A 26,708-nucleotide genomic window follows, 5' to 3' on the forward strand; every position below is an offset into this window, starting at 1 on the left:
TGGGGGTCCCCCTGCCAATTTTGGAGGTGTGTGGGGGGGGGAGAACTTCTGCTGATGGGGTGAATCCTGCCCTAAGTAATATTTGCTGGTGCACTAAGTCAATGCACTCCTTCATGGATCAATGCCTTGTCGTGGCGAAGGGGCTTGAATAACTCAGAGAAGCTATGAGCTATGCCATGCAGGGCCACCCAAGATGGACAGGTCATAGTGGAGAGTTTTGACTAAACGTGATCCACCTGGAGAAGGAACTGGCAAGCCACTCCAGTATCCCTGACAAGAAAACTCCATGGACAAAGACAACAGGCATATAAAAGTTATGACGCTGGAAGATGAGCCCCTCAGGTCGGAAGGCGTCCAACATGCTACTGAGGAAGAGTGGAGGACAAGTACAAGTAGATTCAGAGCTGATGAAGCGGCTGGGCCAAAGCCGAAAGGACGCTCAGTTGCGGATATGCCTGGAAGCGAAAGGAAAGTCCGATGCTGTAAAGAAAAATATTGCATAGGAACTTGGAATGTAAGAACCATGAGTGGAGGTAAGCTGGATGTGGTCAAAAATGAGATGACAAGAATAAATATCGACATCCTGGGCATCAGTGAACTAAAATGGAAGGGAATGGGCGAATTCAGTTCGGGTGACTATCATATCTACTACTGTGGGCAAGAATCCTGTAGTAGAAATGGAGTGGCCCTCATAGTCAACAAAAGAGTGGCAAAAGCTGTAATGGGATGCAATCTCAAAAATGACAGAATGATCTCGATACGAATCCAAGGCAGACCTTTTAACATCACAGTAATCCAAGTTTATGCACCAACTACCGGAGCTGAAGAAAGTGAAATTGACCAATTCTATGAAGACCTACAACACCTTCTAGAAATGACACCAAAGAAGGATGTTCTTCTCATTACAGGGGATTGGAATGCTAAAGTAGGGAATCAAGAGATAAAAGGAACAACTGGCAAGTTTGGCCTTGGAGTTCAAAATGAAGCAGGGCAAAGGCTAATAGAGTTCTGTCAAGAGAACAAGCTGGTCATCACAAACACTCTCTTCCAACAACACAAGAGACGACTCTACACATGGATATCACCAAATGGGCAGCATCGAAATCAGATTGATTATATTCTCTGCAGCCAAAGATGGAGAAGCTCTATACAATCAGCAAAAACAAGACCTGGAGCTGACTGTAACTCAGATCATCAGCTTCCTATAGCAAAATTCCAGCTTAAACTGAAGAAAGTAGGAAAAACCACTGGGCCAGTAAGATACAATCTGAATCAAATCCCTTATGAATACACAGTGGAAGTGAGGAACAGGTTTAAGGATTTAGATTTGGTGGACAGAGTGCCTGAAGAACTATGGATGGAGGCTCGTAACATTATACAGGAGGCAGCAACGAAAACCATCCCAAGGAAAAGGAAATGCAAGAAAGCAAAATGGCTGTCCAACGAGGCCTTACAAATAGCGGAGGAGAGGAGGCAAGCAAAATGCAAGGGAGATAGGGAAAGATACAGGAAACTGAATGCAGATTTCCAAAAAACAGCAAGGAGAGACAAGAGGGTCTTCTTAAATGAGCAATGCAAAGAAATAGAGGAAAACAATAGAATGGGGAAAACCAGAGATCTGTTCAAGAAAATTGGAGATATGAAAGGAACATTTCGTACAAAGATTACCATAATCAAGGACAAAAGTGGTAAGGACCTAACAGAAGCAGAAGACATCAAGAAGAGGTGGCAAGAATACACAGAGGAATTATACCAGAAAGACATGGAGGTTTCGTACACCCCAGGTAGTGTGGTTGCTGACCTTGAGCCAGACATCTTGGAGAGTGAAGTCAAATGGGCCTTAGAAAGCACTGCTAATAACAAGGCCAGTGGAAGTGATGATATTCCAGCTGAACTATTTAAAATTTTAAAAGATGATGCTGTTAAGGTGCTACACCCAATATGCCAGCAAGTTTGGAAAACTCAGCAATGGCCAGAGGATTGGAGAAGATCAGTCTACATCCCAATTCCAAAGAAGGGCAGTGCCAAAGAATGCTCCAACTACCGCACAATTGCGCTCATTTCACACGCTAGCAAGGTTATGCTTAAAATTCTACAAGGCAGGCTTAGGCAGCATGTGGACCGAGAACTCCCAGAAGTGCAAGCTGGATTTCGAAAGGGCAGAGGAACCAGAGACCAAATAGCAAACATGCGCTGGATTATGGAGAAAGCTAGAGAGTTCCAGAAAAACGTCTACTTCTGCTTCATTGACTATGCAAAAGCCTTTGACTGTGTCGACCACAGCAAACTATGGCAAGTTCTTAAAGAAATGGGAGTACCTGATCACCTCATCTGTCTCCTGAGAAATCTCTATGTGGGACAAGAAGCTACAGTTAGAACTGGATATGGAACAACTGAGTGGTTCAAAATTGGGAAAGGAGTACGACAAGGTTGTATATTGTCTCCCTGCTTATTTAACTTATATGCAGAATTCATCATGCGAAAGGCTGGACTAGATGAATCCCAAGCCGGAATTAAGATTGCCGGAAGAAATATCAACAACCTCAGATATGCAGATGACACAACCTTGATGGCAGAAAGCGAGGAGGAATTAAAGAACCTTTTAATGAGGGTGAAAGAGGAGAGCGCAAAATATGGTCTGAAGCTCAACATCAAAAAAACCAAGATCATGGCCACTGGTCCCATCACCTCCTGGCAAATAGAAGGGGAAGAAATGGAGGCAGTGAGAGATTTTACCTTCTTGGGCTCCTTGATCACTGCAGATGGTGACAGCAGTCACGAAATTAAAAGACGCCTGCTTCTTGGGAGAAAAGCAATGACAAACCTAGACAGCATCTTAAAAAGCAGAGACATCACCTTGCCGACAAAGGTCCGTATAGTTAAAGCTATGGTTTCCCCAGTAGTGATGTATGGAAGTGAGAGCTGGACCATCAAGAAGGCTGATCGCCGAAGAATTGATGCTTTTGAATTATGGTGCTGGAGGAGACTCTTGAGAGTCCCATGGACTGCAAGAAGATCAAACCTATCCATTCTTAAGGAAATCAGCCCTGAGTGCTCCCTGGAAGGACAGATCGTGAAGCTGAGGCTCCAATACTTTGGCCACCTCATGAGAAGAGAAGAATCCTTGGGAAAGACCCTGATGTTGGGAAAGATTGAGGGCACTAGGAGAAGGGGACGTCAGAGGACAAGATGGTTGGACAGTGTTCTCGAAGCTACGAACATGAGTTTGACCAAACTGCGGGAGGCAGTGCAAGACAGGAGTGCCTGGCGTGCTATGGTCCATGGGGTCACGAAGAGTCGGACACGACTAAACGACTAAACAACAACAACAAAGTCAATGCAAGAGGTGTTGTTTTTATTTTCATTCAAGAAATAAATAAACAAATAAACAAATAAACAAATAAAATCATTTTGTTATGCCAGAGTTCCTTGGGGTGAGGGATTGACTATTAACCTACTTTGGGAATTATAGCTCGGGGGGGGGGGAGTAAGGGGGTCTCCTAACAACTCTCAGCACTCTTAACAATCCACAGTTCCCAGGATTCTTTGAGGGAAGACATGACTGTTTATAGTTGTATGATGTTGCTTTAACTGTGTAGTGCAAAAGGAGCCAGATTTATTCTGTTGCCACAGAGTGGGGCCCTCTTAATGTGAGAGACAGAGGGGAAGTGAGTGGGCTGACAGGAGGGAAAAACAGGGTGGGAACTGCTGCTAAGTGTGCTAGTTGCTTAATCCGTTTGAATCGCGTGTGTTTGTGTGTGTGTGTGTGTGTGTGTGTGTGTGTGTGTGTGTGTTCACCTAGGTATCTGAACTGGGAATTTTAATGCTTGTTGTTGTGGTTTTGCTTGTTTATCTTAGGACAAAACGGTTAAAATGTTACTTATTGGACCTGCTTATATGATTTGGTAATTTTTGTATCTTGTTTTTGTATCTTGGTTTCTTTTCCTTACTTTGCTTTCCCACTCTGGGACAGGAAATGTTCAGTGAAGACTGGGCTACAACTATCGTAAATAAGTAAGTAATAAATTAGAAATTGGATACAAATTCCTCCTCCTCACCTGGTATTCCATAATGTTCAAAACCACTCTCGGTCAAGAGTCCTAACGCACTGTGGTGAGTTGCACAGCCCTGTGGCAGAGAGCATGGTATATAGCAGACCACCTCAGAGGTCTGGAGTAGGGGCCTTGGCAAGCTAACAGGTCTTTGCCATGGACTCTCAGCAGCATGGCCTCCTCCCCAAAATGCATAGGAACATGCCGACATCAAAAATCACTAAATGTAACATTCTTTTGTGACTCCATTGATGCGAATGATTATGCAGATGAAGGTAAAAATTAAAAGCAGGGTTAACAAGTATATATAGCTTTCACCATATGTGTGAGAAGCGTGCCCACACTTCAGAACCCTGTTAGATAAGACCAGGGGGCTGCAGTTCTACGGAGGACCAAATGTTTTTCCTGAAAAGGGCCTCAGATTCATCCCCGGACATTTCAAGGGACAGCTGGGGTGGGGGGAACCCGTGTACAAAATGCTGGAAAGCTACTGTCAATCAGTGCAGACAACACTGAGCTAAATGGACCAGTAGCCAGATTTCCAAAGTACTCAATATTTTGCCAAAACAGCAAGCCCTGATATTTATAAAATAAACCGGTGTGTGTGTGTGTGTGTGTGTGTGTGTGTGTGTGTGTGTGTGGAGTCTATCCCACTGAAGAACTCCAAGAAACTCTACCTTACTTGCAAATCAGGCTATAAAATCATGGTGAGCCACAACTAAGTGGATTGACTTCTATAATACGTCCCCACACAGGGATGCACAGTAGGCAAATGGGTACATACTTGCATAATTGCCAGGTGGTGTCTGCAATGTGGTATTCTTCTCCCAAGACATGCCACCCTTGAGAAGTACAGTACATCCCATGGCCATTACCTCCTGGATTAAATCTGCAGGAACCAGTGCTGTACTTGCAGAAAAACTTGGGTTTCACTATATGATAAGCAATCTGATTGGCAGAAGTCATTTCTGTCCTTTGCAATGCTGATTCTTATTATACCTGGGAAGCAGTGCAAGGCTCCTACTATGGTGGGCCGGCCAACACTAGTATTTTTGGGTTGTTCCGTACTGAAGTCTTTTGAGAACCACCCACCAGCCCATCCCACTTTGAACACAGGTGTATAAACTCTTCAGAATCCTAGGAGCCACCATCGCATTGGGGCAGCGGGGGCTAGCTCTATCCACAGTTGAACTAACTGGTCAGATGCTAAGGCAACAGATTCCAATAATTAGATGCTGGGCAGCCGTGTGCCTGGTTTGTTCCAGCTCTCTCTATCCCTGTTGAATGACCACTGCTTGTTTCGTATGATCGTAGCAGCAATAAGATGCCACAGTAGCAAAACACCATAACTAGCTGGAATTATGCAGAAATTGAAAACACATATGGTGCTGGCAGAGGTGAACAGTGCTCAGCAGAACCCCACAGGCACATTCAAAATGCACAGCCTACGAGTCCAATCCATTTAATACTGCAAATGTTCAGCCTCCCATTTTAATGGGATTTTAGGTCCATGGAAGTGAATGAAGGTTGCATAACATTTGGTTGGCTGCACGCTCTTATCTCTAGTCTATGGAATGGTTCACACACCATATCAAAGTTTAACATTTTATGTTTAGCTATGGCTCAACATGAACAAGCAGCAAGCTGGCGCACAGTGTTTAAATATCGCCATTTCTCTTCTCCCCCAATCTTGGTCACACCATGAACGACAAATGACGAGTCTTTGTTATCTGAACTTGGGCTCAAGGCTTATGTCAGTGTTTCCCAACCAGTGTGCCTCCAGATGTTTTGGGACTACAACTCCCATCATTCCTGACCACTGGTCTTGCTAGATAGGGATGATGGGAGTTGTAGTCCCAAAACATCTGGAGGCACACTGGTTGGGAAACACTGGCTTATGTCTCTCCAAGCAAACCGCAGGTGGTAGCCATAGTTTGTTGTTGGCTTACTGCTCATCATTTTTTGGGAGGAAATAAACCCTGAGCTCAGTTTCAAGCGGCATGACAGGCCAAGTTGTGGTTTGTTCTCCCAGTGCAGCACAGCCAAGGAGCAGGAGAGGAATGAGGTCGGGACACTGCTCATTTTATTGAGACACAGTTAAACATAATTAAACATTAACTATGGTTTAATGTTATGTGTGAACACAGCCAAAAGAAACAACTAGTTTAGCTTTCAAATCACTTGCAAGTAGGACCACACAATGGCTGTTTTTCCACACACACAAAAGAGCACCTACTTTATTAGTACAAACCAAACATGTTTAATCCTACTTAATCACGCTTAATCATGCTTTGATCAGCTCATTAATTTTGTTTGCTAACAGATATCCAGAAGTATAACTCAAGTCAGCAGCTTATATTCAACTCATACAACTTTCACTGAAATTCACTCCGCGGCTGCTATGATGACAATTAATTTTGGTTGACACTTCCGTTGCCCTTCATAACAATCTGTAAAATATGGATTTTGCTAAAATGTTATGCATTGTGTTTTTGCATTTCTATTACAGCCGCTGGCCAATATGGAAATGAAACCAAACTGAATTATACATGAATAATAATCATGCGTGGCATCGTTAGGTTTTAAAAGATACTGAAATGATCTCATCTAGTCCTGCCAACAAGAATTTAAGGAGGATCGAGCTCACTGGAACATGCCTGACCAAGTGACAGTCTATTATTGTCCAATGATGTCTCACAAACAGACCCCAATCTAGATACAAGATGGAAAACCCTATCAAACTCTGTTGAACCCAGAGCTGATGGGAGTTGTAATCCAAAACACCTGGAGGGCACCAGGTTGGTGATAGCTGGCTTGGTCCATTTTATAGAAGCTGCAATGTGGACACTGCAATATAGTTAATTGTTTTGCCCATCTGGATTGCCCAGCCTCGTGCACAGGCTCCATACCACCACCAATAGCCCAGGTGTGGCTTAACTATGCTATGCAAGTGGGCGAATTCACACGAAACGTGGGTGGCATGCATGGTGCCTCCCAGACAGGGTTCCCACTATTCAGAAGAGTTTTTGAATTAAATTTGAAACTGGGCTTGGTAGAACAAAAATAGATGTCTCAAGCAAGCATGCCATGCTGCACGACAAAGAATGGTTAACATGGTCCCCCATGCCTCCCCAGCTTCTTCACTAGGGCATGACTGGTCGACATGCAACAGGTTTGACTTCCCCATCACTACATCCCCCATTCCAGGGAGACAGAACTCCATCACTTTCTGATATTGTAACCCTGGGAAAAAATCACAAACTCATCCCATGTCCCCTGCATAACATCCATTGGAACTTGGGGTTGTTATACAACAAGAGCTGAGAGTACGGAAGAACGCTGGTGTCTGAATACTTTTTGGATTTAGAACAGGGTCTCCCAAACTTGGGTCTCCAGCTGTTGTTGTTTTTTTGGACTACAACTCCCATCACCCCTGGCTAGCAGGACCAGTGGTAAGGGATGATGGGAACTGTAGTTCAAAAACAGTTGGAGACCCAGGTTTGGGAAACCCTGATTGAGAACATAGGCTTCTGTTTCCAACCTATCCAATCTAACACTTGGTGAGCAACTACGTACAACAACATTCGTCCTCTAACAAAAGGACCAATCTGGGATTAGGTGTGGGTTGTGAGAAACAGCCACTTCAGTTTCAAGAACGGGGAACCTATGGCCCTCCAGAGGTTGTTGCATGACGACTCCTGTTACCTCTTAGCAATGCCCATACTGGTCAGGGCTGGTGGGTGTTGAACTCCCAACCAGGTTCCCCATCCTTGTTTCAGGGAAACCCTTTTTGTGGGCTTGAGATAGAGATCCTATAAATTGACAACATACATGTGCACTAGCCTCAAAAAGGATTTCAATAATAAACCAAATAACTCATCTGCTCAACTGAATTCAGATGCAGAGTGTGGTTGTATTCAAAAGTGTGAGTTTACAAGGTTTGGCCGCAAGCCCAGAAGTCTGAGGTTTAATACTGTAAATGTTGAGCTAGCTGCTACAACTCCTACATTCATTCCAGTTCCACAACTCACTGCTTCGAAGCAGGGCTACTTCAGAGTAAATACAGGGCTGAGGATACAACCCAACAGGACTATTCTGAAGCAAATAAAGGACTGTGGATTTCAAGTACTGTGCAGCAATTCAGGAAGTCAAAGGGCTAGACTACTGTATAAAGTTTCTACACTTGAAAGCAATTATTCAAAGCAATATTTCCCTACAACTGAACAACTGGTCTACTGTTTGTAGGCAAAAGGGGCTCACAGTCCTGCCTTCAAGTCTAGGAACTGATTAATACACACAGTGGGGCGTTTAAAAGGCTTTGTTTGTCCCCGGAAGGATTCCAAGTAGAATTTTAATAGATCAGTAAAATTACATTCCCTGTGGTACTTTGAAACAGCTGCAATCATTGAGATTGCTTAGCTACGTTTTACCTAAACAAGGAAGCTGGGCAGCAACCCCCAATGTTCACAGATGAGCAAAACACAAGAAAATGCAGTTTTTTAAAAAGAACATCATTCACAGGTTAATATAAAACAACAACTTGAATAAGTTTAAGCATAAGCATGTTGAGAAAGACGGTGCATATATTTCTCCAACTCCCAGAAAATCAAATCTACAGTTGCTTTCTCCCTTAAATCTTCACACCAAAGCAAGATAACTAGCAATAATTTTCCAAAGCTGCTTTCATTCATATCCCTGAGAAGTTTAACCACATTACTTTCACGCCTTTGTTTAACTAGCACATGCGTGCACATTAAAATTTCCAACTATGTTTCAAATTCAGTGTAGAGATCCACAAGACTTTTCAAAGAAATGTGGTTTCTTTTATTGCTAGTAATAATAAAACCCTACACTTTTGGTTAGAAAGAGACAAGCAGTGCATTGTATCTTTGTTCAAATTCATGAGGCTTCCTCCTTTCTGAAGGTGGAAAACATCGGCAAACACCCATATCCAATCATATCCATATCCTCCGCTATCAAGGTTTCTGCAAATCCTATTTCTGCACATAATACAACCATCTTCCCCCACCCTTCCCTTAACAAAGGGGGCTGGAGGAAGCAGCCTTCTACTTATTCAAAGAAGAAGAAGATAATGTTCCACTGAGGCATCCTTTTTTTTTTTAGCTCTTGCAACTTACTTTTCCGCCGCAGAAGAACTTGAAAGGCAAAAGAAAGCTACAAGTGGGATTGGCAGAGCGGGAAAAGAGCCACACAGTTCACTACTTTTCATCTAGTATCTCAGCAGCACACATTTCAGATTACGCTGTCAGGCTGCCCCTGAGACCCCTTCCCTGCTGCTTGCAGCCTGTTTACCACCCTTTCCCCTTGCAAATATGAGATGCTTCTGCAATCTGAAACAAAAACTCGCCAACCGGGAAGGGGAGAGAATGCAGCTCCCAGCGTTTGTTGTACTACTAACCTCCTTCCTTTCCCCCCCTAAACCCATCAGCCGGGTACCTCCTTAGATTTGCACGCCCTGAGAAGTTCCCTCCCAGGGCATTCAACGGGACTTCCTCCCGAGGAACCCCCTGCTCAAGTCTAGCCCGCCCCACGGACCAGATCCGTGGCATTCACCCCCTTCTCCGTAACCACACACCAAGGATCGGGCCCCCAGTCGGGCAAACGCCCCTAGGCGCTGCGTAAAAAGAGAGCCCTCGGCCAAAGCGGGTTCTTTAATCGGATCAGGAAGGCAATTTCATGAGCGCGCATTGAAAGCCTCGACCTAAAGCTCCGAGGCTCCCCGACGAAGCCTTGGGAAAGCTGGGCGGAAGCGTGGCTCCAGACACAACTCGTGTTTCTTCCCCCACCCATGCATACACACGCGCTTTACCCCGGGAGGCTTGAGAAGTGTCCCGCCTGGGATCCCTCCGCTTCAATTCCCTCCGCCGCCGGTTCAAGTCCGCGGAGGGGGAAGTCGAAGCGTCTCTTCCGCGGCTCCTCTAGCGGGAAACTCGCCAAGCGGCCGAAACAAGCGCAATAGTGCCGGGCAGGAAAGCGAGGCATGGAATTGCTCTGGCGCGCGGGGCGAGAACAATGCTGCTAATAATAATGATGATTATTATTTACCTCACCGTGCAGAAAGGCAGCTCTTCAGTGCTCCATGCTCCGGCAGCCCGAGGCAGGCAGCGGCGGCGAGCGAGCGAGTGCAAGAGCGAGCGAGATAAGCCCGGCAGCCTCCAGCGGAGAGATTCTCACTCTCCCCGGGCTCGCCAAGCTCCCACCACATCGCCTGCCTCCGGCTGACGTCAAAGTCGTTGTCACATGGCCCAATGCAAAACCAAAAGAGCATTGGTTGTCGTGGCAACCGCAGCACGGCGCTCGGAAGCCATTTCAATAGGTCGTTTGTCTCTCTCTCTCACACACACACACGCGTGTGTGCACGTTGGAACGCGTCCGAGGATCTGGTCGGGCTCCTCCACGGCAAGGGACCAGGAAATGTTGTCCCGGAGGAAGTCTTCCAACAGGCAGGCAGACCAAAGCCCCTGCTTAGGTTGCCCACGCTCGGGAACTTACACAGTCGGGAATTTACAAAGCCGGATTTTTTAAATTTATTTTTTGCATCTGTTTACCTGGGTGTGTGGGCTTCTTTTTAATCCCATTTCGTTTCGTCATGCTGCTGCATCTTGCTTTGCACTTTTCGGGAGATGGGAAAAGCGGCTTATAAATGTTAATCTAAAAAGAAATGAATGAAAAGCATCAGATAGAAAAGCAAGGTATAAAATCTCAGAAATATGTCCATTGATAGAATGTCCCACAGTCTGATCTGATGAAACTAGGAAGGACTAAAGCTGGTTAGGATGTCTGTTACCTTTGGTTTCAAGGGAGGTATGCACAGCCTAAAATTAAATAATCAGCCTCAGATGGGTTTAAAACAACAACAAAAGCCCTTTATTCAGTTGACAGTTAGAATTTAAACGGACGTGCTTTTGAAATGAGATGTGTTTTTGTGTGGGTATCTGTACCAGGAGTACAGAACATGAAATGACGGGCAGCCCTCAGAAAAATGCTGTTCCAGGCACCTGAGATTAGAGATAAATGTCAACAAACTAGTTTGCATCTTACTTTCCCGAAAGTATTATGCTGTATTATCATGATCACTGCTTTTTTCCTAGAAAAAGAGGTGCAGGAATGCCCACTCTTTTTTTGACAGACAACCCGCTGCAGCCACATTAAAGCATCGCCACTGCCTCTCCAGGGGCATGGGGGGAGGGGGTGGGCTGCCCCAGGTGCCACTCTGGGAGGGGTGACAAGATGGCCCCTGCCTACCCCCAGCTGTAGAGCAGCCGAGGGTGCGCACAGTCCGTATGAGTGCCGCTCGCACGGCGACCATACGGGCTGCCGCGTGTGCACAGTCCGTACAGGATGCCACGTGGAGGACATTGCAATAATCTAGTCTTGAAGTAACCAGCGCACGAACTACCGTGGGAAGGCTTGGAATTGCCATCATCAGTCCAAATAATGACCAGATAATGGTCTGACGATGACAGACCATTAGCCTACACTCCCCCTATCTTCATTCCTTCCCTCATATCACTTGGGACAAAGATCACATCAAGAGTGTGCCCTGCCTAGTTTGTGGGACCAGTGACCATCTGAAAGAGACCCTTGGTTGTCATGGAGGCCATGAAGTTTCAAGCTGGCCAGAGAGCAGCCTCTGTGTGTATATTGAAATCACCCAGGATTATTATCTTAGGGTCCTCCAACAAAATATCCCAGAGACCACCTCAGCCAACCTGATCAGGGATTATGTTGGGCAACAGGGTGGTGAATAAACCAGAAGCATCCCTGATATGTCTTTCTGGCCCAACACCAGCTGCAGACCCTCTAAGACCATCCCAAGGTCTAGAGCAGGCATGTCAAACCTGCGGCCCTCCAGATATTTTGGCCTACAACTCCCATGATCCCTAGCTAGCAGGACTAGTGGTTGGGGAAGATGGGAATTGTAGTCCAAAACATCTGGAGGGCCGCAGGTTTGACATGCCTGGTCTAGAGGCTTTCTGGTCAAGGATATAGTGTCCCTATAGACCAGGCATCCCCAAACTTCGGCCCTCCAGATGTTTTGGACTACAATTCCCATAATCCCTGACCACTGGTCCTCTTAGCTAGGGATCATGGGAGTTGTAGGCCAAAACATCTGGAGGGCTGCAGTTTGGGAATGCCTGCTCTAAGACCATCCCAAGGTCTAGAGGCTCCCTGGTCAAGGAGATGGTGTCCCTATAGACAACAGCAACTCCCCCATCTTGACCCCCTAGTCTAGTCTGGTTCAGTACTGAAATCCCAGGTAAGCCCAGCTGGGGAAGGTCGGGCCCACCCAGCACACTCACCAAAGTCTCAGTACTTCAAATTGTGAACGAGTATGGTTTTATTGTGGACTGATCCTGGCCTTCATCAACAGCACCACCAGACCAGAGAGCGCTACCAGTAACTTCCAATGGAGCGAGATGGCTGCAACAAGGAACAAAGCCCCAATGCCTACGCCTCTGTTCCTGATGGTGGTCGATCCCCCCCCCAACTCCAACCATACCTTCCCCTGCCCACCAGCTGAACGATGAATAAATGAATAAAAGAAAGGGTTTCGCTACTGAATTATCGAGTTTTAAGAGGGAATTGTTACAAAATAAGGTGAAACTACTTTCAAAAATATATAAATTGTTGTTGGAGTGGTTTGTTAAAGATGAAGAAGTTAAATCTGTAATGATTCAGTGGGCAAGAGATTTTGGATATAACCTACAGTTGGCAGCATGGAAAAAACTATGGAAAGAGGACCTAAAATTTACAGTGTGTTACATGCTGAAAGAAAACTATATGAAGATGATGTACCTTTGGCATTTAACACCCAGTAAGTTAGTGAAAATGTATAGGACTAACTCAAATGTAAAAAATAAAATAAAATGTTGGAAATGTAAGGAAAAAGAGGGCACCTTTTATCTTATGTGGTGGAATTGTAAAAAGATAAAGGTCTTCTGGGAAATGATATATAATGAACTAAAAAAAATGTTTAAAATAACATTTGTTAAAAGATCAGAAGCCTTTCTCTTAGGAATTTTAGGTGCAGACATACCGAAGAATTTGAGAAAACTTTTCTTGTATGCGACTACAGCTACAAGGATGCAGCGATGGAAAGAGGACGAGATGGAGACAAAAGCAGATTGGCAGATGAAACTACTAGATTATGCAGAGATGGCGAGACTGACTGGGAAAATCAGAAATCAGGAGGATCAAAACTTCAATAGAGAATGGGACAAATACAGATTGTACTTAAAAGAACACTTTAATCATTTGAGCTCTTTGGCAGGCTTTCAATAACTCTTGCAATGTTAAACAGACTTTGGATATTTTGGGTGACTATGATGTGGATGAATTATAATATGCAGTTGATTTAGATATACAAAGGACCCACGGAGCGGAAGAGGGAGGTCCGAAGGTTCTTGCTTGATTTTAAAACTTAAATGTGTTAACTATGAGATTTATTTTGTAAAACCAATAAAAATAATTTTTTGAAAAAATCTGGTGGGGGGGGAAGCTAGGTGTGGCAACCTGGCTTTTCATTTTGCTCATAACCAAGTTATAGCAGGTTGAGCCATTCTCGACACAATAAGCAATTGCCTTTCCATCCACCCGCTTTACTTTTAACTATTATTTTTTGAGTAGGGCATTCTTTTCGGACAGGAAAGAGTTCTGCTGAAACCATCCCCTTGGGGCAAGGCTTATCTTCCGTGGGCATTTTCCCTGTACATATGCAGTGTGGTTCATATCCCGGGCATCCCTGTCCCCCCCCCCCCTTAAAGGGGTGAAAAACAGAAACAGAAATATAATCAGATTAATTTTTACAGCCTTTTCTGTGTCAGCTCAATCCCTGACAAGGGCAGGCTTTTCCGAACCTCTGCTTCTGGCTTGCCCTCTTCCAGGTCAGGCAAGCGTGCAGTGTTTCCCCAGTGTCCAACGCTGTCTTCTTCTGGCTCCTTTAACTGTTTGACTGAGGCAATGGCAGCTACACACTCCTCAGTTGAGCAGTTTAAAGATGCAGAGGGAGGAAGAAGCTGTATCAGTGCCTCACCGATACAACTTCTTTCTCCCTCTCTGTCATATGAGGGCAGAGTGGGATGGCGGTTTCACTCAGCGATGTATGGGTGAGCAAAACCAACATTGCGGCCTGCTTCTCATACATTGATACATATCATCATACATATACATACATCATACATATGCTTCTCATATATCACCCAGGTCTAGAGCTGAGCCTCATGGGCACCACAACTATGATGTAGAATGGAAGGGGAGAGGCAGGGGGGCATCAAACTTTGGTGGCACAAAGGTTGCTGCTGAAATTTGAGACCCCAAGGCTTGCTGAAGGCAGAGAGCTGGGTAGATCACGCCTGATTCCACAAACTGTCTTACTCTGTCTTACAAGGTGTTTTGACTTTATCTATTTCCTGCTGGTCTGGCAGGCAGGACTTGTGGTCTTTACTCTTTGTTCATGTCCGAAGCAGGCATTCCCTGAAAGATTGCCTCAAAACAGAGGTTGTGCTTACAGCCACTTGTTACAGAGTCAACACAACCTGGGAGGCAGCGAGATAACTCACAGTCCCAGTGATTAAATTTGACCTTCACCAATGAATCAGTTAAAATTGCCATGGATTAAACAACCGATTCCAATCATTCTTGCAGCCCTCATTTGAATCATCTTTTTTCTCTACAAAATATGTGGGAATTGGGCCCCAAGGCTATCCGACTGCTGTTTCTGTTTATTCTTACTTACTTACTTACTTACTTACTTACTTACTTACTTACTTAATATGTAAAATTAAAAATTTTACACATCACAGGCGAACTAATATCAGTGTACTGGAAGAAGCAAAGATCACCAGTGTTGAAGCAATGATTCTTCAACATCAAGTTCTTTGGACTGGTCATGTTGTTTGGATGCCTGATGATCGTCTTCCAAAGCAACTACTCTATTCCGAACTTAAAAATGGAAAGCGTAATGCTGGTGGTCAACAAAAGAGGTTTAAAGACAAAGGCAAATCTTTAAAAATTGTAGTATAAACACTGACAACTGGGAAACACGGGCCTGCAAGCGCTCCAGTTGGAGAACAGCCTTTACCAAAGGTGTCACGGGCTTTGAAGAAACTCGATCTCAGGACGCAAGGGAGAAACGTGCTAAGAGGAAGGCACGCTTGGCAAATCCACACCGTGATCAACTCCCACATGGAAACCAATGTCTCCACTGTGGAAGGATGTGTGGATCCAGAATTGGCCTCCACAGCCACTTACGGACCCATTGTTAAAACCGTGTTTATGGAAGACCATCTTACTCGGCTACGAGTGATCGCCAAATAAGAAAGAAGAAGAAGACTTACTTGATTACCTTCTTATTTTAGAATGGCTGTGATTTTAAACATTTGAAATGTCAGTTGAGAAACTGCTCCGGTTTACCTCTTCTTGAACTGTACCACTTTAGAAGCAGGTGGGAGACCACATGGTTGAATTTTCCCCATTTGTTAAAAATATTCCTGAAAGGTTTTAGATAGATAGGACCCCTCCAGACTGGTTTTTTCTTTCTTTTACAAGTGGATTCTGCAGCATGCAATTGATGAAATAATAGTGTACTAGTGGTGGATTTATACTGGACATAGCCTTCTGTGATGATTCTCCAACGTTACTGCATTATTGCCAACCAGAGGGGGACTCTTGCACTATAGCACAACAAAAGTGGAACACCCCTCCACCCCCCCAAAAAACACCCACCACAACCCCACCCTCGAAAATTTGTAGAATGAACAGTTCCAGGATTTCAGCAGGAAGTTATAAAACATGCACTGATTGCAAATGAAGCAGGATGTCTGTCCTGAAACTTTTGCAGGTACAAATAGTATTGAAAGCAGGATTGCGTATAACAACCTCAATAGCACAAATAATCATGAACACACAATAGAAAGGATGCTTGGAGGGTCCCATAGATATCTAGATAATATATTATGGAGAATAGTTCTAAACCTACTGCTCCCCAGACTTGTTAGTATTCCATGTGAATAATAATAATAATAATAATAATAATAATAATAATAATAATAATAATAATAATATGCTTGGGAGAACATTCACACATGTGTCTTCCACTCCTCCTGCTCTACATTCTGAACTGATACAGCCAAGGAACAATTTTACCATCTGCACAGCTGAGCAGCCCACTCCTCACTTTCTGCTTCCTTGTGCCCTTAACCTAAAGATAGGAGCTTGGCTACAAAGCACAAAACTTGTAGGTGTGTTTCACTTTGTAAAATAACCATGCCTCTCAAATACTAAAAGTAACTGACAGGGCAAGCTTTTTTTTTTAAAAAAAAACACCCACTATTAAGAATAACTTTTTTTGTATGCAAAGTGCACAAAGTGTTCTGTATCAGTAGCATTATGTCTCAAATGGCACAACTGGATTTGTTGCAATAAAGAGATTGGGGAGAGATTTTATACTATCACAAAATAGGAACATCCTTGCTAAGAAAATGCATTTTATTTTATCAAACAGCTAAGAGGGCGTTTCAAGCCATGAAAGCTTTGAAACAAAAGCTATTTTTAAAATCGTGGTTTTTCATATGCTGTTTGAGTCAACTCAGGTGGGAGGTAATCCCCCATGAATACAGCAGCACTTTAAGGAAAATCCCAAACTAACCATTTTGGTTCCTGCCTATAGCACTGCTGCTTTCAGTTCCCAGGGAGCTATTCTCAGATGAGCCACCATTTGTACTTACAGTTATGGACCAGCTGTATTGCGGGAGAATTGTAGCTGGAAATCTTTCTTGGAAGATGAGAACTGCCCTGTTTTAAGGTGTTACTGTGATAGGAGAAACAAGTGGGATGTTGCAACAAAATGTTGCAGTGTGTATCTTCCTCACTCTTTAGCAGGAGTGCTACTGTTCATTCCCTTCTCCAGGGTAATATAAGCTATGAGCTCAAGTAGGATGTATCATTCTCTGCCCATGTTTATTTTCTCTCTCCCCGCCCCCCCCCCCATAACATTCCCTGGTTATGATGACTATGCACAAATCTTATGGTTCTGTTGGGTTGTTCCATTATGGCCAGGGAAGGGAACCATATGAAGGGGACTTTCCTATGGCCAAGGGCCATATAACTTTGTAAGCTATAAACCCGCTTGGCAAACCATCACCGTGATCAACTCCTGGCAGGAAACCTATGTCCCCACTGGATCCAGAACTGGCCTCCACAGTCACTTACGGACTCACTGTTAAGACCGTGCTCATGGAAGACAATCTTACTCGGCTACGAGTGATCGCCAAAGAAGAATAACTTTGTAAGCAACCTTCTGGGGACCACATGCCAAAAGCAAAATGGATTTAAAAGTGTTGTGATTAATTGGACAGCATAATTTTTTAATACAAGTGCTTATTAAAAAAAAAGTGCAGGTAGGAAGAACAACCTTAGAGGCACTCTTCCCTGCTCCCCCCTCTTTCTTGGGGTGTTGCTTTATATCAAGCAAGACCAAAGTGTTGGGTCACAGCCTGGGAGACCAGGATTCAAATCCCCACCTGGCTTTGAAGCTCACTGGGTGACCTGGGGCCAGTCACTACTTCTTAGCCTAACCTAATTTACAGAGTTGTTGTGGGGATTGAATGAGGAGGGAGAGAACTGTAGGTGCCACTTTGAGTTCATTGGAGAAAAAGGTGAGGGGCAAATGTAACAACAACAACAACAACAACAACAACAACAACAAGGTGGTCTTCTGGAAAATCTCTTGCCTAAACTTGTACTTGCCTATTGTGTATATATGTGTAAAGGTAAAGGGACCCCTGACCGTTAGGTCCAATCGTGACCGACTCTGGGGTTGCAGCACTCATCTCGTGTTATTGGCCGAGGGAGCCGGCATACAGCTTCCAAGTCATGTGGCCAGCATGACAAAGCCGCTTCTGGCGAACCAGAGCAGTGCACGGAAACACCATTTACCTTCCCGCCAGAGCGGGGCCTATTTATCTACTTTAATGTGCTTTTGAACTGCTAGGTTGGCAGGAGCTGGGACCAAGCAACAGGAGCTCACCCCGTCGCAGGGATTCGAACCGCTGACCTTCTGATCGGCAAGCCCTAGGCTCTGTGGTTTAACCCACAGTGCCACCCATGTCCCGTATATGTGTGTACTAGTATACTTATACACGTATATGGATCATATTTAAACAGCCAGTATTACTTAACATTTATGAATTTTCCCAATGCTCACATTCTGTTTTGCATCGCACAGCGTGGTTACATAAACTGGCCCACTAATCGCCTGTTTTTATTTTAAGAAAGCAAGTTAGCAGCCTTTTTTAGCTGCTATGCTTAATTGACCACATCCAGACCCAAGCATGTTATGCTATGTTTCCTTTCTCGCTTCTGGCACAGTACTTTCCATTACTCTAAAGCACTTAAAGACAGATTAGCTCTTGGCAATGAGAAACATTTTTAAAGCCTCTGCAGAAATGTTGCAACCAGCTCATGGGTGGCCAACACCAGCACTTAAGCTTTATGGCTGGTCAAAGAGTCACAAACGGCATGCTGCTGTCCACAAGCCACTCAGGAGCACTTTATTCCCACTGTCTTTAATGTGGCAAGTGCATTGGCAATGTGTTTGCATTTGTTTCTGAGATTTGAGGCTCACAGTAAGGATGTTGCAAAGAGTTATTAATAGCAGTGTGTGTGTGTGTGTGTGTGTGTGTGTGTGTGTGTGTGTGTACACAATCTATTTTTTGCTTTTACTTATACTGTATATTAAACTATTTATATGTACCACTATTCATAAAAAATCAGAGTGGTTTGCAACAATAGCACATCAAACCATATAATAAAAACCATATAGAAAGTTGAAATCAGAAATCACCTATGTATTGTGGAGTTATTCTTAACTGCCTGCATAAACCCGATGGAATAGACAAGTTTGCAGATGCATTTAAAACTTGAACTAGAAGACACCTGCTGAATCTCTGTTGGCAGAGTCTTCCACAATGCTGGGTCAATGAACTAAGGCTTGGTTTCTTGTTGTTGTCAAATGAGCCTCGCCAACACAGGGAATGGCCAACTTTCACTTCAATCCCCGAGCAAAAATACTGATGGTATGGAGCCACCCTCAGACTGCTTTTCTCTACCTAATATAATGGATTTGCAGGGTACAAGGACCCCCTGGCTGCAGCGGCGGAGCTTCATGCGGGGGGCGCGTTTTGGGGGCGGGACGCGTCGTGCGCAGTGACGTGGCGCACGTTGTGGGGGGTGTGCCGTGCCATGCACAGTGACATGGTGCATGTTTTGGGGCGCGGCGTGCCGTGCGCAGTGGCGGGTTGCACGTTTTGGGGCGGGGCACGCTGTGCACAGGGGCAGGGTGGGTGTTTTGGGGGCAGGGCAGGTAGCAGCGGTGGCACCCCTGGGATTGCGTCGCTCGTGGCGCACTGCCCCCACCGCCCCTCTCTTCCTACGCCCCTGCCTGGCTGCCAGGTTCTCCCCATAATTTCTGAAATTAGTCAATGTAGGGTTTGATCAAGGGATTTCACAAGGCCTACAAAATAAGTCAAACCAGCTTCCTCGGGAGATCGGCTGAGAGAGGTCCCATGAAAGAACAAAACAGGTGAGGGCAGAGTCATTACCCTGACAAAAAGTGAACCATTGAGATAAGATGCAGTCCCTCCCCCAGTTATGTGTTAGTTAGCAAAATACAACAGCAGTCGGGAGAGGGAGGTTGCCAGGGTCACTGGGGGGGGGGCGTGACGTCACCACAGAAAGTGTTCTTTTTTTCCAGGAGGCTTGGGTTGCATTTTAGCAAGGGGGTCTGAGAAAAAGAAGGGTGGAGCCAGATGCCATGCGGGCCGATGGACGGACAAACCATGTGGAGGAGACACAGAGATGGTGTTTTGGGTGTTCCGCTGTGGGGGGCAAGCCCCTCTGGTGTTGGGATGCTCAGAACCATCTCCCCATCCAAACTCAGGTGTAAATATGTGCAAAAAATTTTTCATAAAGACACTACAGTCTCCGCTGTGCCTCATTTTCCATTGAAAACACAAACCATGGTTAAGTGCCAAAATCTCTGTAATCTTGCACCTCCTGGCAGAGACTGGAGGGGCCAGTAACTCTAAATTCAAATTGCCAGAATTGCTGTTCACACCCAGGAAGGTAAGCTATGGTTTTGAATGCCCAACTGGCCCCCAAAGGGCATTGATCAGGAGTTGGCTGCCCACCTAAAGCATATTCAGCAAGGCTTTTCCCTTTACCCAGGATATTTTTCACACTTTGCTATCTGTATGTTCCATTGTGAGAAACATTTGGCCGTGTTGAGCCATTTCCATCATAGCGAGGCCAGCACCTAGCCAATTATCTGGAATCACTTCAAACTAGTGTGTACAGATGTGTGAGCAAGCTATCAATGGAATCCCTGTTATGAGAAAATGGAGTAACTGCTGTCTCTCTCGATTACATCTCTCCTGACCTTTCACTCTGTCTCTTAAGGCATTCTTTAGCTAAAGGAGACAAATATCATCTGTATTGAATTTGGACACCCTAACCAACTGAGGATGTTTTCTCCTTCCCTGTGCTGATCACAAAATTGCTGTGTTTTTCTTCACTCAAAGCAGCAATATTTCCCCCTCTCCGTTGGCTGGATAAGTACATTCCAGCTGTCAGAGTAAATCATAAATGTTTCTCAATTTTCTTCCTTCTCATTACACAACCACCACCGTTCAAATTAGCCTGAAAAGCACAGTGTAAATCTCAGCACTTGAGAAATGGTGCTTCCTAGTTACACACGGGGTTCTGTAAATCAACTCCCTCATTTGCTTTCCCCACCCCTGGAAAGATAACAGATAAAATGTCACATCATGTAGAATCCACAGAGGAAACAATAATGAAAGAAGAAGAAGAAGCATTCGGCATTCGGTTCGGAGTGTCAATTGAATAGCCATCCGCCTTCCTGTCTGGCAAAAGGATATTTTTCCGCATAATGTTCAAAAGCTAACAGGTTCACTGCAGAAACGGTGCTAAGTAAAAGTTTGAAAATGCTCTAGAAACCATGATCCACAGCCACCTATTCACCAGCCTGAGATAACTAATTCTCTTTTCCAGAGCGGCGGCTGAACAAAAACAGGAGTGGAGGGGGGCTCCTTCAACAAAAACACATTTTGGGGAGGTAAGATTCACTTTGAGACAAAAGCCTCTATGGACTTGAGTCTATTTTGACAGACACATGAAGTGGCTACCTGTAGGTAGGTATCCCCCTGAAAGCTATCTAAGTGGACAGGTTTTTTAAAAGCCAAGCAAGAGAATAAATAACTGTTGATGCTTCATTGTACCAGGCACAACACAAGCAACGTGGAATCCAATCAAATGGATGATATTAGCTTTAAGGCTGGGGTAGCCAACATGGTCTGCTCCAGATGTTTTGGGTGACAACTATTAGCATCCCCGGCCATTGGCCATGCTGAATGGGGCTGGGGGCAGTTGTAGTCCATAACATCTGTAGGGAACCAGGTTGGCTACCCATGGTTTGCAGGCATCCCCAAACTGTGGCCCTCCAGAAACATTTGGAGGGCCGAAGTTTGGGGATGCCTGGTTTAAGGTATTAATTTTGACTCATAAGGCCCTAAACACCTTAGGAGCAGGTTATCTGAATGGTTGTCTTCTCCCATACAGGCTGCCCAGCTTACTGCAATCTGCGGTAGAGGCCATTCTGTGATGTACAGTGGGCAGCCTGATGTACTTGAGTAAGCTCCCCACATGATTTAGAGCCCTGAACTTCCAGAATTCTCCATGATTTGTTTGTTTATTATACCTACATCCCACCTATCCTCCAAGAAGCTCCAGGTTGCATACATGGTTCTCTACCCTGGTCTCCATTTTATCACTGTGACAACCCTGTGAGGTAGGTTGAGCTGAGGACAGTCCAAGGACACCCAGTGAGCTTCAAGGCTGAGTGAGGATTTGAACATTGCTCTCCCACATCCTATTCCAGCATTCTAACCACTATGTGTTGGCTGGAGGATGTGCAAAATTCAGCCAAAATATGCACATTTCCCATGCCTGCTGGAGATTATCTATATTGACCAGGAAATGCTCTTCATGAAAGGATTATGTGCACATTCTCCATGAGGCCTGATGGGTGTTCACAATGGCCATTTGTTGTGCACATTAGCTGCTCCACTTACATTCCCCTTAACGTCTATCAGAAAGAACCTTTCTTTGCAATTGCATTTCCCTCATTATCTTGTTATGTTTACGGTCTCCCTCCATTCTCTAAAACTGCAAGGATGAAATCCTTTCCCCCTCCCCACCTTGATTTAGGATATGAATATCTGCACCAGCATTTTTTTTTGCTTGTTCTTTCATTTTGTAGCAGAAAATTATCTGAATGATTATTGCAACCTGCATCCCATGATGAACATTTCGAGGTTTGGTTTGGTTTTGAAAGGGGGATGAATGCAGAGCAGAGGATGAGTTAGCAGAGCAGTAGTGATTCCATGTAAACAGCACATAAACTGCAAATTGTCATCTTAAAGAGACATTTGTTCGATTCCATTTCATTTTTAAATGATATTTTAATTTATGAGGGATTGGCCTTTTTAAATATAGAAAATAAAATATCTGCACAATGGTGCTTCTAAATTTTATTTTCTGCCCTTTCTTAACCTTCCAAGTGCTGTGCGTAGCATACTCTTTCCAAATCTCACAGAACCTCAGATTCCCTTTCCCCATATTTGGCACTTCGGTAAAGCTGGCATGCACAGATGCCTGTGAGTCTATTTATTAAAGAAAAGATTACCTGACATGTGCACAAAATCAGCCTAAAATCTAGATAGGGTATCCAAAGAAGGCTATCCAAAACAAACAAGAGAACTGGTTTGGCATACTGGATTAAGGGCAGGTGCTGTGAAGGAGTTGATAAAATGTTGACGGAAGGGAAATGCAACCAGGACTGGCCAGGATTTGAACAGCTCAATGCATTTTCCATGGAAAATGTGGTGTTGGGCTGGGGGGCGGAGATGGAATCGCAGCTGGCATTTCTCTTGCAGGTGTGGCACACAACTACAGTACTTGAGAAAGTAGAGGTGACAGAAGTCAAGAGAAACATAGGAGAGGAGATAAAGTGTTGAGGGAGAGATATCAGATTGCCCGGGGGGGGGGGGGTCACAACTTCTCTCCCTGTAATATAAAAAAGGAACGGGTTAAGCATGCTTGTTTTAAACATGTGACTGGCATGGTGTGTACTTTTGCCCTGAGAAGCTGAGTAGGAGGAACTTGGGAGCAAAGTGTGAGACTGCTTGAAGGAAGGGAGAAGAAGCAATGTGTGGAAGAAGCAGGGTTAGAAAGAGAAGAGGTCAAGAATAAAATGGAGTTGGACTGAGGATAGTGGAAGGGAAACAGAAACAGGAGTGGAAATTGCACTTATTCGCTGCTGCTATTTTCTGCACCGTTTTAACCTGGTTTTTTAAGCAGCTTTTGATGCATTCTGTACATCAAATTGAGATATGTGTGGAAGCTATAAATAAACAAGCTGTCCTGTGTCTGAATGAAAATCAATCCCTATAAGATCTGTTTTCACTACTGTTGCAGCTTTCAGTCCATAAATTGTGATGTAATTGATCGTGTCTCCCCCGTTTGCATTGTGTGTCCTTTGCATTGAAATGAATGGGGTGGAATAATGTAATGATGATGTAATTTCTATAATTAATTACAAAAATTACGTAAGTTTCACAACAGGGGACACAAATAATGTAGTTATGGACAGTAAAAGCAAACTATAGTGGCATGGTAAAGTACTGCATGTGGTGAGTTCATAGCTGCCAAGTTTTCCCTTTTCTCGCGAGGAAGCCTATTCAGCATAAGGGAAAATCCCTTAAAATAAGGGATAACTTGGCAGCTATGGGTGAGTTTAAGGGTAGAGTGGAAGTGAGATGCACCACTGAGCTGATTTTGAATCAGGCAGCCTCCTGGGTGCCTGTCTCTCTCCATGGGGTAGTGTGTATGATGAGGGGCAGGTATAAGAAAGTAAATAAAAACATTTCATCTATATCCCAGCTTTTCTCCAAGGAACTCAAGACACCACACATGGTTCCCATTTAGGCTGAGGACTCAGCTATACTGCTGCAAATAAAACATTTTAAGTTTGTTGTAGAGTGCAGTATACACATGTGACACTAGATGGCGAGAGTGAGCTATGGCAAATTCAATATATTTTTCAAAACGTTTTTAAAAGCATTTTCACGGCGTTTTTATATGCGTGTAGATTCCATTTGAGAGATAGTGTGTTTCATGGCTGAGAGAGCATTTGAACATTGAACTCCCAGTCCTCCTCTGATGACCTAACAACCAATATCACCCTAGCTCTTTGCAAGGAACAGAAGATCAGACAAGCCAGCTTTGGAATCTGAAGGCTCACACATTGATTTAAACTGTCCGTTGAAATCTTCGGCTGCAGGTCTCCATTGGGTAAACTTCATTTTTAAGTGTTTGGCCACAAGCCCTAGACCCCCACATTTAGAGCCTGCCATATACTTGTTCACTTGATTAAATGTTTCTATTTTTCATCTGTGCATGGAGTTAGCTGTAAGCCCAGCCTTTTTGCTTCATAATATCTCATTCCTTGCTGGAGAGTTTGTGAATGCTCAGAAGCACATTTAAGGAAGCCAGAGAAAAATACATAAAAGGTACAAAAAGAGTTGCCTGATAGGCAGTTATTTCACCCTCTGCAATACAGGTTTTAAGAACCACACAATGGAAAAAATAACTAAAAGATCCAAAATTCAACCTGCTGGGAAAAATATTAACTGAGGACGAATATCTGCATGCATATGGCTGTGAGTTTCATGCTGCCAGGAGGCCAGTTTTATTGAATTACTGGCCTCTTTGTCGATTAGCAACAATAACACAGGAAGCATAGGAGCAAAACTGAAAATGAGGGTCTAAATAGTGAAGGGAGTTAAAATGAGTCACCAGTTACCCCGGAAAGGAAGATACTCTTTAGATAGATATTTCTAGCTAGATACATTGTCTGCTATAAAAAGTCAATGTTCACACTTTTATGAACACGATGGTGTTATAAGAATTCCTAGAACAATGGTTATCTTTGATCCTAACAATAGCTAACTAAACATAAAAGAGCTATGAAAAAACACTCCAAAGCTGAAAATAGGAGAGGCAATGTTGTCTCAGCTATAGTCATTTAAGACTAATAAAGGCAATTTCTTTTACTTATTGTCAGAGAGCTTATCTGGCTCCTGTCAATTAGAATCTACCAAATGGAACCCAGAGGCAAATCTGCCATGACTTAATGAATTTTCCTTCATTAAAATTACTTCAAAATACAAATAATTATATTTACAGAGCGAGGGGAAGCAAAATTATATCTGTTTTTTGGGAGATTGGGGGTGGCGATTGGGAATGCCCAGTAGTGTTCAAAGAACAGAACGACGCTAACATGTTCTCTTATTCATTTCTCTTATTTATACTCAATTTCCTGGCTAAGCCGTACAATAAAAACACAGGATGTGTTTGTTTATTTATTTAATTAAAGCTCTCCTTTTTAAATCTCGACCTTCAGCCAAAAAGAGGCTCCCAGAGCGTCTTACAGGTATTAATAATTCTATCTCTGCAGGTAAGTTTACAACATGAAAAAGACACTCCACAAAAAGTAAAGTGGTTGTGAGGGAGAAGGGGGAAAACTAAAACCCATTCTTGTAGCGAACAGCTAGAAATGGAAACAGTTCCAGGAGAGGAGGTGCCGAAGGTTTCTGGTCTCTGGACGAAGCCAGTTAAGCGGCTCTGTTTCCCTTCTCTCCCTCCGCTGCGCAGCCTCATGGTATGGCTGTTGCTAGGCGACAGTTGCGGGATGAGCCTGATGGAAATGGACTCTCAGCACAACAAATTGAGAGGCTTTGCAGTCCCATCTCTCACTCCGCTATAGTCTGATAGTGGAGCAAGAGATTGGGACCACAAGGCCTCCCCATTGGCTCTGTCGAGACTCTAGACCCATCAGGCTCATCTCATAACTGTCACCTAGCAGCAGTGTAATGTGAACAATAAAACAATAAAATAAAAGAAGTTTAAAAAAATCAGTTAAAAACAACAAGAAGAATGAAACTCCACCATCCATTATTAAAACAGGCAAGCACTAAATCTTGGTAGCTAAATAATAAGACAAGACAGCTTATTTAATGGGAAAATATTTACCCAAGGGCCTTACTACACACAAAGTAGTTCTTAAGTCTGCAAGGTCTCCCAACAGATTTTTAGCCCTAGGAGGGAGAACACAGGATAATTAAACTACTCCTGAATTTATTTCCCATCAGCCTGCAGAGCTCACTCGGTTGACTCTGCCGAGAGACCACATTTGGCTTCTTCTCTCTCTGGAACTGTAGCTATTTCAGCTGGTCATTATAAGAGCCACACCACTTTAGAAACTGGTGGTTGAGTTTGCTTCCCCCCACCCCCTTGGGGGTTGTAGCCTTTAGGTTGTAAGCCTGTAAGGAGACACTGTTTTAACTGACTTTATGTAAGTCACTCAGGCTGAAAAGAGGGATAATGGTTTTTTTAAATTGTTATGATGAATTTGTGCATCTATAGTCATACCTTGGAAGTCGAACGGAATCCATTCCGGAAGTCCGTTCAACTTCCAAAACATTCGGAAACAAGGTG

At 44.0% G+C, this 26,708-nt stretch overlaps 1 protein-coding gene across 4 annotated transcripts in view; it reads right to left on the minus strand.

Annotated features, from left to right (window-relative positions):
* Window positions 1–10,315, minus strand: part of NCALD (neurocalcin delta) — a 72,897-nt gene extending 62,582 nt beyond the window's left edge. The window contains exon 1 of one of the 4 annotated variants that reach the window (XM_035125610.3): window positions 10,119–10,315. The gene's annotated coding sequence lies outside the window, so the exon portion shown is untranslated. Of the gene's footprint in view, window positions 1–9,190; window positions 9,348–9,882; window positions 10,046–10,118 lie in introns of those variants that run through there. The other 3 variants (XM_035125611.3, XM_035125613.3, XM_035125612.3) reach the window with 3 other exon arrangements.
* Between the last annotated feature and the right edge of the window lie 16,393 nt (window positions 10,316–26,708).

The sequence above is a fragment of the Zootoca vivipara genome, chromosome 8 (genome assembly GCF_965207765.1).
Source record: "Zootoca vivipara chromosome 8, rZooViv2.hap1.1, whole genome shotgun sequence".
NCBI lineage: Eukaryota > Metazoa > Chordata > Lepidosauria > Squamata > Lacertidae > Zootoca > Zootoca vivipara.